We start from the raw sequence: 12,068 nt of genomic DNA on the forward strand, positions 1-12,068 counted from the left end.
ACTGACACTACTGGATTTGTCATCTATCCCTTTATGCTCGAAAAGTAAGAACTGACGTTCAAACATATCGTGCAACGAGTCCATGATTTCACGTGCAATGATCATGTGATCAACACTTTTGGCCAAAACATCAGGTATGTTAGCCAAAATGTGAAATCGGGCCAACGAATTAGCCTTCATCCACAACTCATATGCATTGCGAATACTTCGCAGTGCATCAAGGGTCGGGACTTGAGGACACTCCTCAACCATGAAAAATTCGAGGTCATTTGCCACGAAATAAGTTTCACACGATTCTTTCCACTATATGTAATCAGTCATATTAAAAGCATTAAACAGAAATACTAATGAGTTGCTGAAAAGGAAAAACAAATTGATCTACGTTAGGTTTTAAGCAAATACCCGTTCTAAAACAAACAACATCCAATAAGGGTTTAGCAAAACTAATATACCCCGTGTGACCTCTAGTTTCGCAATGATGCTTCAAAGGTTTAGGACAAAAGCGATTGAAGGGAGGTCAATTATCCTTCCTCTAAATTGAGAAGTTCTCAACCAGTCATTAATACCAAAACAACTCTTGCTCCTATAACGACTAGCCATCATTGATTTGGTCAAGAGATCATTAACTTATTTAACAATTTCCCATAAGTGTGACTCGTCATTTTAGGCCCTAGAGATCCATCCCAAGCAGCCAATTCGAAAGGAAAAATCCAATTGGGACAAAACCTAAAGCGACCCTATCCATTTCTGGAGTTCACCTTGATCTTGACCAACTACACAAAACCCATCCAAAAGGGGACACTATCAGGGTGCCACAACGAAGTACAGAATGATCTCACAGTGTGAACCAATGACAGAGACCATAGGACGTGTTGACACACACCCTTCACTCACTTACTATAAACACTCTCTCTGTTCACCTTGATATTGACTCATGCAAACACCACCCGAAGGGGGATGCTTCTAGGGCACCATGAGGCCAAGCATGAATCTGACGGTGTGAACATACAGGGAGAAACATGAGTGGAATCATAGACATATCAGATACATCTCCTCCTCCCACTGAGTATTTTATAACCTAGGGTTTAGCTTACTTAGAAAAACATGGCTAAGGATTTTAACTAAGTGACTTTTAGGCTTGCCCAAGAGTAACTTTTACCTTGGATAGTTAAATAACTTTTGATCATCATCCATTAAACTCTTTAACGAAGTCTTTGATCAATTGTCGCATGCTTGTAGAAAATCTATCTAATTCACCTTTCCAGGTAGGTTCCTAGGTACGGGTGTTCTGTTTCTATCAACTTAAGAACCCCAGCCTAGACAGAACCCGCCTTAGACAAAAGGTCCCTTATAGATAAGTTTAAAACAAATTTAATCTTTTATGTCAATCAATTTAATCCTATTAAACCGATTATAAAAGATTAATCTAGGTTACTAAACTCTTTAGAACTATGTGAACTTAGGTCTATCTCAATCTAATTTTAAAACCCTTTTAAAAAACTTGAGTTCACCCTAAGTCCGCATGCAACTCTTTCTTATCAATTTTAGTTCTAATTTCATTTATAACAATTATAAACAAAAACAACCAAAACCATATTGCAAAGCTAACACATGCAAGACATTCATAACTATTATAAACAACCTAATTGTCATGCTCAATACATTGTTCATTCATTGCTACTACTTTTATACAACACTTATACAAAATAGTAATGAAACAAGTACAACATGCTTCCATTCACCCTTAGACTATAATACTTATAATAAAAGGATGATGCATGATAATGCTCACTACATGCAAAATATAGCTCTTATATTTCATGATGCATGCGCATGCTTTCATGTAATTTCTTCGTGCTCGATTATAACATTTATAATACATTATGCATGAATAATTGCATAACCTAAGGTGGGTTTTAAACTATATGTCAAACACTTTGCCATATAAGCACCATACATCACATGTATAATAAACAAAAGTTGATGAACCGGGTAAAATTGCCTTGAATCTACAAAATTAAAGCTAACTATTACAATAAACAAGGAGTCTTTTGTTCAAATAGGCGGACCGGGTCTTGAACCGTCCGGGCGAAGCAACGTGCCTCCCACCATCGTGTATTAAACTCCCTATGATCATCTACACGTTAAAACAAATGCTTCGCTCTATCGTTTACCAACGCTCCTAGAGCTAAACGATCATTTAGCAAATACTACACGATCGTGTACATTTTACTAAGCGATGAAGCCCAAGGTACGCAATTGCTTAGAATGTTCCATACAACGCCCGCCTTATGCGATCGTCTAAACGATTATGATATGGCAAAGCACCATCGCCTAAACGATCGCTTGGCGAACGTCTTGGTATCACATATCGTGCGATCGTGTAGGTAGTAACTAAGCGATGAGGCTTGCTAGCTACACGATCGTCTAGCGCGCACCTTTTACTAAACGATGAGCATCACATGCTCCCACTACAATCGTCTACCTCCAGTGCATAAGCGATCGGGCAACCAACACTACGTGATAGAGTAAACAATTTACTCCATCGTTTAGTAAATACTACATGATTGTATAGAAAAATCTACACAATCGTTTAGATAAATCTCAACGATCGTTTACCTTAAGCTACACAATACGACCAACTCTTGGTCTTCTTTCTCGTTGAGAACCGCATCTCCATGCTTCGAAACTTTAGCATGAATGACTCGACTAGCCCAAACTATTTGAATTACAGACTCGATTGCAAGTTAATTACACCCAAAACACAGGGGCCCTTACAAAATAACATTATGTAATTGAAGAAAGCTTTAAAGAAAGGCAATTAACCTAAAACCATTCATCAACTCCATCCACATATGAACTTAACAATTAAATACAAATGTAGAAACTCACCAAGACTGTAAGAGAAGTTCAAAACAGACTTGTAATTTGGAATGTCAGAAGAACCTGGCTCTGATACCATTTGAAGGAAATCGAACACGAGGATTTCCATGAGCAGCGGAAAGATCATTCCAAATTACAATCATATATGAACTTTACAATTACAATCGAAACAGAAACATACGGTTATACATTCAATACAAAAATTACAACATGTAATACATGAGATCAAAGACAAAAGCTACACACTTTTGTAGACTCATCAGCAAGCTCCTTGATCACGAACGCTCAATCATAGCAACCACTAACTATAGATGGCAGAACCTATTCTATAGGTCGATGCCCAATCGTTTAGAAAAAGCTAAGCGATCATCTAGCAAAAGCTATACGATCGTTTAGCTCATCGCTTAGCCAAGTGTCTATCGCCTACTAACACTCCACGATTGTTTACCTTATCTAAGTTGTCGCTCAATAAATCCTATTTACTTGACAACTTCCGTGAGAATATTTTCGAAAGAGGAAATCTCAAATTCAACCAATTTTCAACATTCCTAAAATTAGGAAAAGAATTTTCCTTTTATCTCACGGTTACCATGAAACCACCAATAACCTCCCACTCAATTGGTTATTAGAGAAAAAAGAGTTAATTATCCAATAATTAATATTATTATCAATATAAATTATAACCAACTTATCATACTATATTTATAACCTACAGTTTTAATATTTCATCTCATGAAACATACAAACATAGCTCTTTTTCTATTCCATGGTACTTAATGTAAATCTCATTTACATTAATCCTCCACTTGATGTATCTCATACACCATACTGATCGTATCGTATATAATCGAATTACCTCTTGTCAATTTGAACATTTCAAATCAACACCAAGAACTGATCCTCAACTGTATCTATTGAGCTACGAAGGGGACTGTTGGATCGATATGGCAACCCTAGAAAGGGGAGGGGGGTGAATAGGGTTTAATTAAATTTTTTTTCTAAATTAACCCAATTAAACTAATTAATACACTTTTTTTATAAATAATAAGAAAAATTCAAATTATGCAACAAATAAGATGACAAAAAATGTAATAATTTAATTCTATCAAATTTTAACAAATAAATAAGAACAAACTAAAACATACAATAAATTTCTTAAATTAATTGCAAAAATAAAAAGGAAAGAGTTAGAGAAGAAGACACCATAATTTTTATAATGGTTCGGTCAAACTCGATCTACTTCACTCCCCAAGCGTCTCTTGGGAATTTGAATAAAATCTTTCTAACTCTTTCCATGGATTAGAGCCCAACCATTACACCACCGCTCCTTTTATGGGTTCAAGAGCAAACCCAATCCTTTCCACGGTTTAGGATCAAACCGTTACAAATGTTGGAATTTTTGAAGAACACAATACAACTCTCACTAGAGTGGATTTACAAGTTTAAGCACTCAACAAATTTATCCTCACAATACAATAACACTCTCTCAAGAATAAGATGAAAAGAAAAAAAAAATTGGGAACTTAGAGAGAGCAACAATGGAACTTTTGAGTTTTGGAAGATTATGAAATGTAAAATTTGTTGGTTTAAAATTTGGAGAGGAAGATGGTTTATATAGAGATGGAAAAATTTTTAGAAACCACAATTAATTTGGACCATTGGATTTTGGAAAAGAAAAATCAATGGTGGAGATTTTAAACTAAACTAGTCGTTAGATACAAACAAAATATAATATTAAATTCCTTTTCTTTTGAAATTCATTTTCTTTTTAAAATTAATCCAAAAAATAAAAAAAAAACATACCATGTGTCAAAAACTAGCCGTTAGACACAAACATAAAATAATATTAAATTCATTTTCCTTTTAATTCATTTTCTTTTTAAAGTCAATCCAAAAATAAAAAACATACATGTGTAAAAAACTAGCCGTTAGACACAAACATAAAATAATATTAAACTTATTTTCCTTTTAATTCATTTTCTTTTTAAATTCATCCAAAAATAAAAAACATACCATGTGTAAAAAACTAGCCGTTAGACACAAACATAAAATAATATTAAATTTATTTTCCTTTTAAATTTCTTTTAAATTTCAATTTTTTTATTTTAAATCAATCCAAAAATCAAAAGTCCATCATATATTAATCTCTTAATGATCCACCATTCAACCAATATGCTGCCACATGTCTACATGCAAATGGTCTGGTTATGCCACGTCATCCACCACGGTATTTTCTCTATAGACTTGTTTCGGTCATATCGTCTTCGTTTTAGCTCCGATTTGAGTGATTCAAGAGGTGTTGGAATCGTTGTTCCGAGCTCTACGCTATGGATATATTAAAACACTAATATTTTCAGTAATTAAAAATTGAGTTTGTTATCATCAAAACATTGATTAATTAATTAATTTGAGATTAAGGGCCAAAAAGCCAACAATCTCCCCTTTTTTATGATGACAAACCATTCAAGAAAAATAGCTTGAAATACATGTAAACCATATGTAGCACATAATAAAATTCAACATATCACCATAAAGATCATTCTTGAAATTCACTCAAAAAATAAATTCTCCCCCTAATTAATACAATCAAAATCATAACAAATTTATAGCATATTTTTCTTAAACTTCTCTCCCTTTGGAATCATCAAAAAGAATAATTAACAAAAATTTAGAACTACATAAATGTTTTCCTTAAAAACATGAACATAAATTTAGCACAACTCCCCTTAAGAATATTAACACATGCTTTCCATATCTCCCCCTATCAAAATGCCTTCTAAAAGATTTAACAAGTAAAATTATAAAATCAAGAGGCATCGTAACGAATAATACCGAGCTCAAGCCTATTTTTGTAAAAATTTTCTTCATTCAAAGGCTTGGTAAAAATATCCGCTAATTGATTATTAGAGCCTACAAATTCAAGAGTAATATTATCATTTTGCACATGCTCTCTAATAAAGTGATGCCTAATATCAATATGCTTAGTCCTAGAATGATGTATAGAATTTTTAGTCAAATTAATAGCACTAGTATTATCACAAAATATAGGCACATTATCAAACTTTAATCCAAAATCACAAAGAGTTTGTTTCATCCAAAGAATTTGAGCACAACATCTAGCAACTGCAATATATTCCGCTTCGGTAGTGGATAAGGCAACCGAATTTTACTTTTTACTAAACCAAGAAACTAAGAAACTACTAAGAAATTGACAAATCCCACTAGTACTCTTACGGTCAAGTAAACTATCCGCAAAATCTGCATCGGAATATCCTACCAAATTAATTCAATATTTCTAGGATACCATAAGCCTAAATCAATAGTACCAAGTAAATATTTAAAAATTCTTTTAACGGCATGTAAATGTGATTCCTTAGGACAAGATTTGAAATCTAGCACAAAGACATACACTAAACATAATATCGGGTCTACTAGCGGTTAAATAAAGTAAAGATCCAATCATACTCTATAAGTTTTTATATCCACACACTTACCTTTTTCATCCTTGTCAAGCTTAGTGGATGTGCTCATAGAAGTTTTTGTAATTTTACCTTCATTGAATTTGAACTTTTTGAGCAAATCCCTTGTGTACTTTTCTTGACTTATGAAAATACCATCCTTGAATTGTTTGATTTGGAGTCCAAGGAAGAAGCTAAGTTCTCCCATCATACTTATCTCAAATTCACTATGCATACACTTAGAAATTTTTTCACACAAAGATGGATTAGTAGAACCAAAAATAATATCATCCACATATATTTGTATTAAAAGCATATCATTTTCTTTAGTCGTAATAAAAAGAGTGGTATCAATTTTACCCATTTTAAATCTATTCTGAAGCAAGAAATTACTAAGTCTATCATACCAAGCTCTTGGAGCTTGTTTTAAGTCATAAAGAGCCTTTTTCAACTTATAGACATGATTAGAAAAATCAAAAATTTCAAACCCCGGAGGTTGTTCTACATAAACTTCCTCCATGATATAACCATTTAAAAATGCACTTTTAACATCCATTTGATACAAAATGAAATTCTTATAAGAAGCAAAAGCAAGCAACATTCTAATAGCTTCTAATCTAGCAACTGGTGCAAAAGTTTCTTCATAATCTATTCCTTCCTCTTGACAATAACCTTGAGCTACAAGTCTAGCTTTATTTCTAATGATATTTCCATTTTCATTCATTTTATTTCTAAAGACCTATTTAGTTCCAATTATAGAAGCATGAGAGGGCCTAGGGACTAACTCCCAAACTTTATTCCTTTCAAATTGATTTAATTCTTCTTGCATAGCTAAAATCTAAAATTCATCATTTTTTGGATCTTTAAAACTGTTTGGTTCAATTTGAGAAACAAAACCAAGATTATTAAACATATTAAGAGAGGAACGAGTTTTCACACCTTGTTTGGGATCACCAAGAATTAATTCTTTGGGATGGGAAGGAGCATACCTCCATTCTTTAGGCATGGATGAAGCACCAACTTCGTTTTTTTCGATTTAGCTCACCTCTTGCTTACTTGAAATAATTCCCTTGCCTTTGTCACTAACAAATAAATCTCCAAAATTTCCTTCTAAAACATCAATATAAATAGGCTCATTAGAAATAACATTGCAAGATTCATCAAATACTACATGCATAGATTCCTCAATTACTAAAGTTCTTTTATTGAAAACTCTATAAGCTTTACTAGTAGAGGAATAGCCAAGGAAAATACCAACATCCGTTTTAGAATCAAATATTCTAAGTTTTTATTTGTTATTCAAAATAAAACATCTGCAACCAAAAACTTTGAAATACCCAATATTTGGAATTTTGTTATGCCAAAGTTCATAAGGAGTTTTATCCAAAGAAGGTCTAATTAAAACTCTATTTAAAATATAACAAGCGGTGTTAACGACTTCTGCCCAAAAGTATGTAGGTAAATCATACTCATGCAACATTGATCTAGCAAATTCTTGCAAAGTACGATTTTTCCTTTCAACTACACCATTTTGTTGAGGAGTTCTTGGAGCGGAGAAATTATGAGAAAAATCATTTTCTTCACAAAAAGTTTCAAAAGCATTGCTATCAAATTCTCCTCCATGATCACTCCTAATTTTAGAAATCAAAAAACCTTTTTCATTTTGAACTCTTTTTGCAAAACTAGAAAAGCTTTTCAAAGCATCATCCTTATGTTTTAGCATCAAAACCCAAGTAAATCTTGAAAAATCATCAACTATCACAAAGGCATAATAGTTCCCTCCAAAACTAGCAATTCTAGAAGGGCCAAATAAGTCCATGTGTAATAGTTGAAGGGGTCTAGTTGTAGAGATTACATTTTTAGATTTGAAAGAGGACTTAGTTTGCTTACCCATTTGACAAGCATCACAAACTTTGTCTTTTTCAAATTTAAATTTGGGAAGACCTCTAACCAAAGAATTCTTGGAAATATTTGAAATTAAGTGCATGCTAGCATGTCCTAGTCTTCTATGCCATAACCAAGAATCATTATGCAAAGCCAATAAACATTTATCATTAATAGGACAATCATTCAAATCAATAGTATAAACATTTTCATCTCTATTTCCAACAAATATAACTTTTCTATCACTAGCATTTTCAATGATGCAATTTTTTTTATCAAACACAACTCTAAAGCCTTTATCACACAATTGACTAATACTAAGTAAATCATGCTTCAAACCATCAACCAAAAGTACATTTTCAATTAAAATAGAAGATTCATTACCTATACTACCTTTACCAATTATTTTACCTTTCTTGTTGTCACCAAAGGTTACAAGACCTCCATCCTTTTTGGAGAGAGAGACAAACTTGGATGGGTCTCCCGTCATGTGCCTCGAGCAACCACTATCCAAGTACCACTTGTTTTTCTTAGAGGCTTTCAAACAAACCTCATCATTTTGTTCATCCTCTTTGTCACTATGAGCCATGAAGCAAAAATTGGCCACTTCTTCATTATCACTCCCACTTTCGCTTTCATCGCTATCATCCCAAGTAGCTTTCATTGCTTTCTTCTTGGATTTCTTGGATGATTTGAGAAAAGAACAATCGGTTCTAATATGACCCGGCTTCTTGCATTCATAGCATATTACCTCATCCTTTTTGCTCTTTTCACCTTTTGACTCTTTTTGGTTGGAGAGATGCTTCTTGAATTGCTTCTTTCTCTTGATGAAGTTCTTATACTTACGTGAAAGATAGGCAACATCATCTTCATCAAGGTCATCTTCATCTTGGGAGTCAACTTCTAAAGAGATGGTCTTTAAAGCTATACTCTTTTCTTTCTTTTTCTTCTCATCCTCCATGTTTTTCTTGATCTTTATCTCATGCGTCAACAACGAGCCCATGAGTTCATCAATGGAGAGAGATTTGAGATCCTTTGCCTCTTGAATGGCGGTGACTTTAGGCTCCCATTGTTTAGGCAAAGACCACAATAACTTCTTTATCTTCTCAAGATTTGAGTACTTTTTCCCAAGTCCTTCTAAAGCATTGACAATGTTAGTAAATCTAATAAACATATCGGAAATAGCTTCATTTTCATCAATTTTAAACATTTCATATTGATGAACTAACATGTCAATCTTTGTTTCTTTTACTTGACTAGTTCCTTCATAAGTAATTTCTAATTTATCCCATATCTCTTTAGCGGTTTTGCAAATAGACACTCTATTATACTCAACTTCATTCAAAGCAAAAAATAAGCAATTAATAGCTTTGGCATTTAAAGAGCATGTTTTCTTTTCATTTATTGACCATTCTTCCTTAGGTTTTATAGTGCTAACACCATCAACATCTTTTGTTGGAATTTTAAAACCTTCCTCAATAATATCCCATAAATCATAATCAATAAAAAGCAAGAAAAATCTCATTCTATTTTTTCAATAACTATAATTAGTACCATTAAAAAAAAGAGGCTTTGTAATAGATTGACTATCGGTAAAAGGGATAAAACCTAAAGTTGTCATAGCTAAAAAACAATTAAGTTTATCAAGAAATAAATATTTCAAGAAGAGCAACCCGCTCTAATACCAATTGTTGGATCAATATGGCAACCCTAGAGGGGGGTGAATAGGGTTTAATTAAACTTTTTTTTTCTAAATTAACCCAATTAAACTAATTAATACACTTTTTATAAATAATAAGAAAAATTCAAATTATGCAACAAATAAGATGACAAAAAAATGTGATAATTTAATTCTATCAAATTTTAGCAAATAAATAAGAACAAACTAAAACATACAATAAATTGCTTAAATTAATTGCAAAAATAAAAAGGAAAGAGTTAGAGAAGAAGACACCGTAATTTTTATAGTGGTTCGGTCAAACTCGACCTACTCCACTCTCTAAGCACCTCTTAGGAATTTGAATAAAATCTTTTCGACTCTTTCCATAGATTAGAGTCCAACCGTTACACCACCGCTTCTTTTACGGGTTCAAGAGCAAATTCGATCCTTTCCACGGTCTAGGATCAAACCGTTACAAATGTTGGAATTTTTGAAGAACACAATACAACTCTCACTAGAGTGGATTTACAAGTTTAAGCACTCAACAAATTTATCCTCACAATACAATAACACTCTCTCAAGAATAAGATGAAAAGAAAAAAAAAAATTGGGAACTTAGAGAGGGTAATAATAGAACTTTTGAGTTTTGGAAGATTATGAAATGTAAAATTTGTTGGTTTAAAATTTGGAGAGGAAGATGGTTTATATAGAGATGGAAAAATTTTTAGAAACCACAAGTAATTTGGACCATTGGATTTTGGAAAAGAAAAATCAATGGTGGAGATTTTAAACTAAACTAGTCATTAGATACAAACAAAATATAATATTAAATTCCTCTTCTTTTGAAATTCATTTTCTTTTTAAAATTAATCCAAAAAATAAAATTAAAAAAAACATACCATGTGTCAAAAACTAGCCGTTAGACACAAACATAAAATAATATTAAATTTATTTTCCTTTTAATTCATTTTCTTTTTAAAATCATTCTTTTTAAAGTCAATCAAAAAATAAAAAACATACCATGTGTAAAAAACTAGCCGTTAGACACAAACATAAAATAATATTAAACTTATTTTCCTTTTAATTCATTTTCTTTTTAAATTCATTCTTTTTAAAGTCAATCCAAAAATAAAAAACATACCACGTGTAAAAAAACTAGCCGTTAGACACAAACATAAAATAATATTAAATTTATTTTTCTTTTAAATTTCTTATTAATTTCAATTTTTTTTATTTTAAATCAATCCAAAAATCAAAAGTCTATCATATGTTAATATCTTAATGATCCACCATTCAACCAATATGGTGCCACATGTCTACATGCAAATGGTCTGGTTATGCTACGTCATCCACCACGGTATTTTCTCTATAGACTTGTTTCGGTCATATCGTCTTCGTTTTAGCTCCGATTTGAGTGATTCAAGAGGTGTTGGAATCTGTTCCGAGCTCTACGCTATGGACATTAGAACACTAAGATTTTTCAGTAATTAAAGATTGAGTTTGTTAACATCAAAACATTGATTAATTAATTAATTAAAATTAATTAATTTGAGATTAAGGGCCAAAAAGCCAACAGGGACCTTATGGATCTGTAGCTCGATGCTTCAACGGTGTGTGAATAACTGACTAAATTCTTTAGTCACGGAATCCACTATCTATTAACTGGCAGACACTCCACTAAAGACCGACAGCTGAACTCTCCTTACCATAGATATATTATGTGTCCATTTTAACCAATCAACAGTGCGACAACCCTTCACAGATCGCTCGTAAGTATAGCTCGGCCAATAACCGTTATGCCCCTATAGTTACATCTAACTCCTTAAGTACCACAGATCCCTTTAATTAACATAAGTCATAGTTCTACTATGATTGAGTCCTCTCTTCCAAAGAGAAACTATGGCCACTATGTTTAAGCCCCGGCATCAGCCCTTAAGGGAGCGATCTCTCTACTTATCCCTGCTTCAGGAAAGAAGTGAATTCCATTTTGTGGATTAAGTTCCCAGCTCCCAAATCAGACAAGTCCCTCAAAAGGTAGGCATGTTGAGTTGGCAATCCGACCACTCTCACTCATACTAATCAAAGGACCGCCTTGAAAGGCAGAAGTTCCCAAAACACTCAGGATTGAGGTCGTGTCACCTATGGTCGTTTAGGTGAGATGTAAGTTTCTAGTATCAACGTTA

Source organism: Benincasa hispida, chromosome 4 (genome assembly GCF_027475165.1).
Source record: "Benincasa hispida cultivar pf3 chromosome 4, pf3_genome.v1.1, whole genome shotgun sequence".
Lineage (NCBI taxonomy): Eukaryota > Viridiplantae > Streptophyta > Magnoliopsida > Cucurbitales > Cucurbitaceae > Benincasa > Benincasa hispida.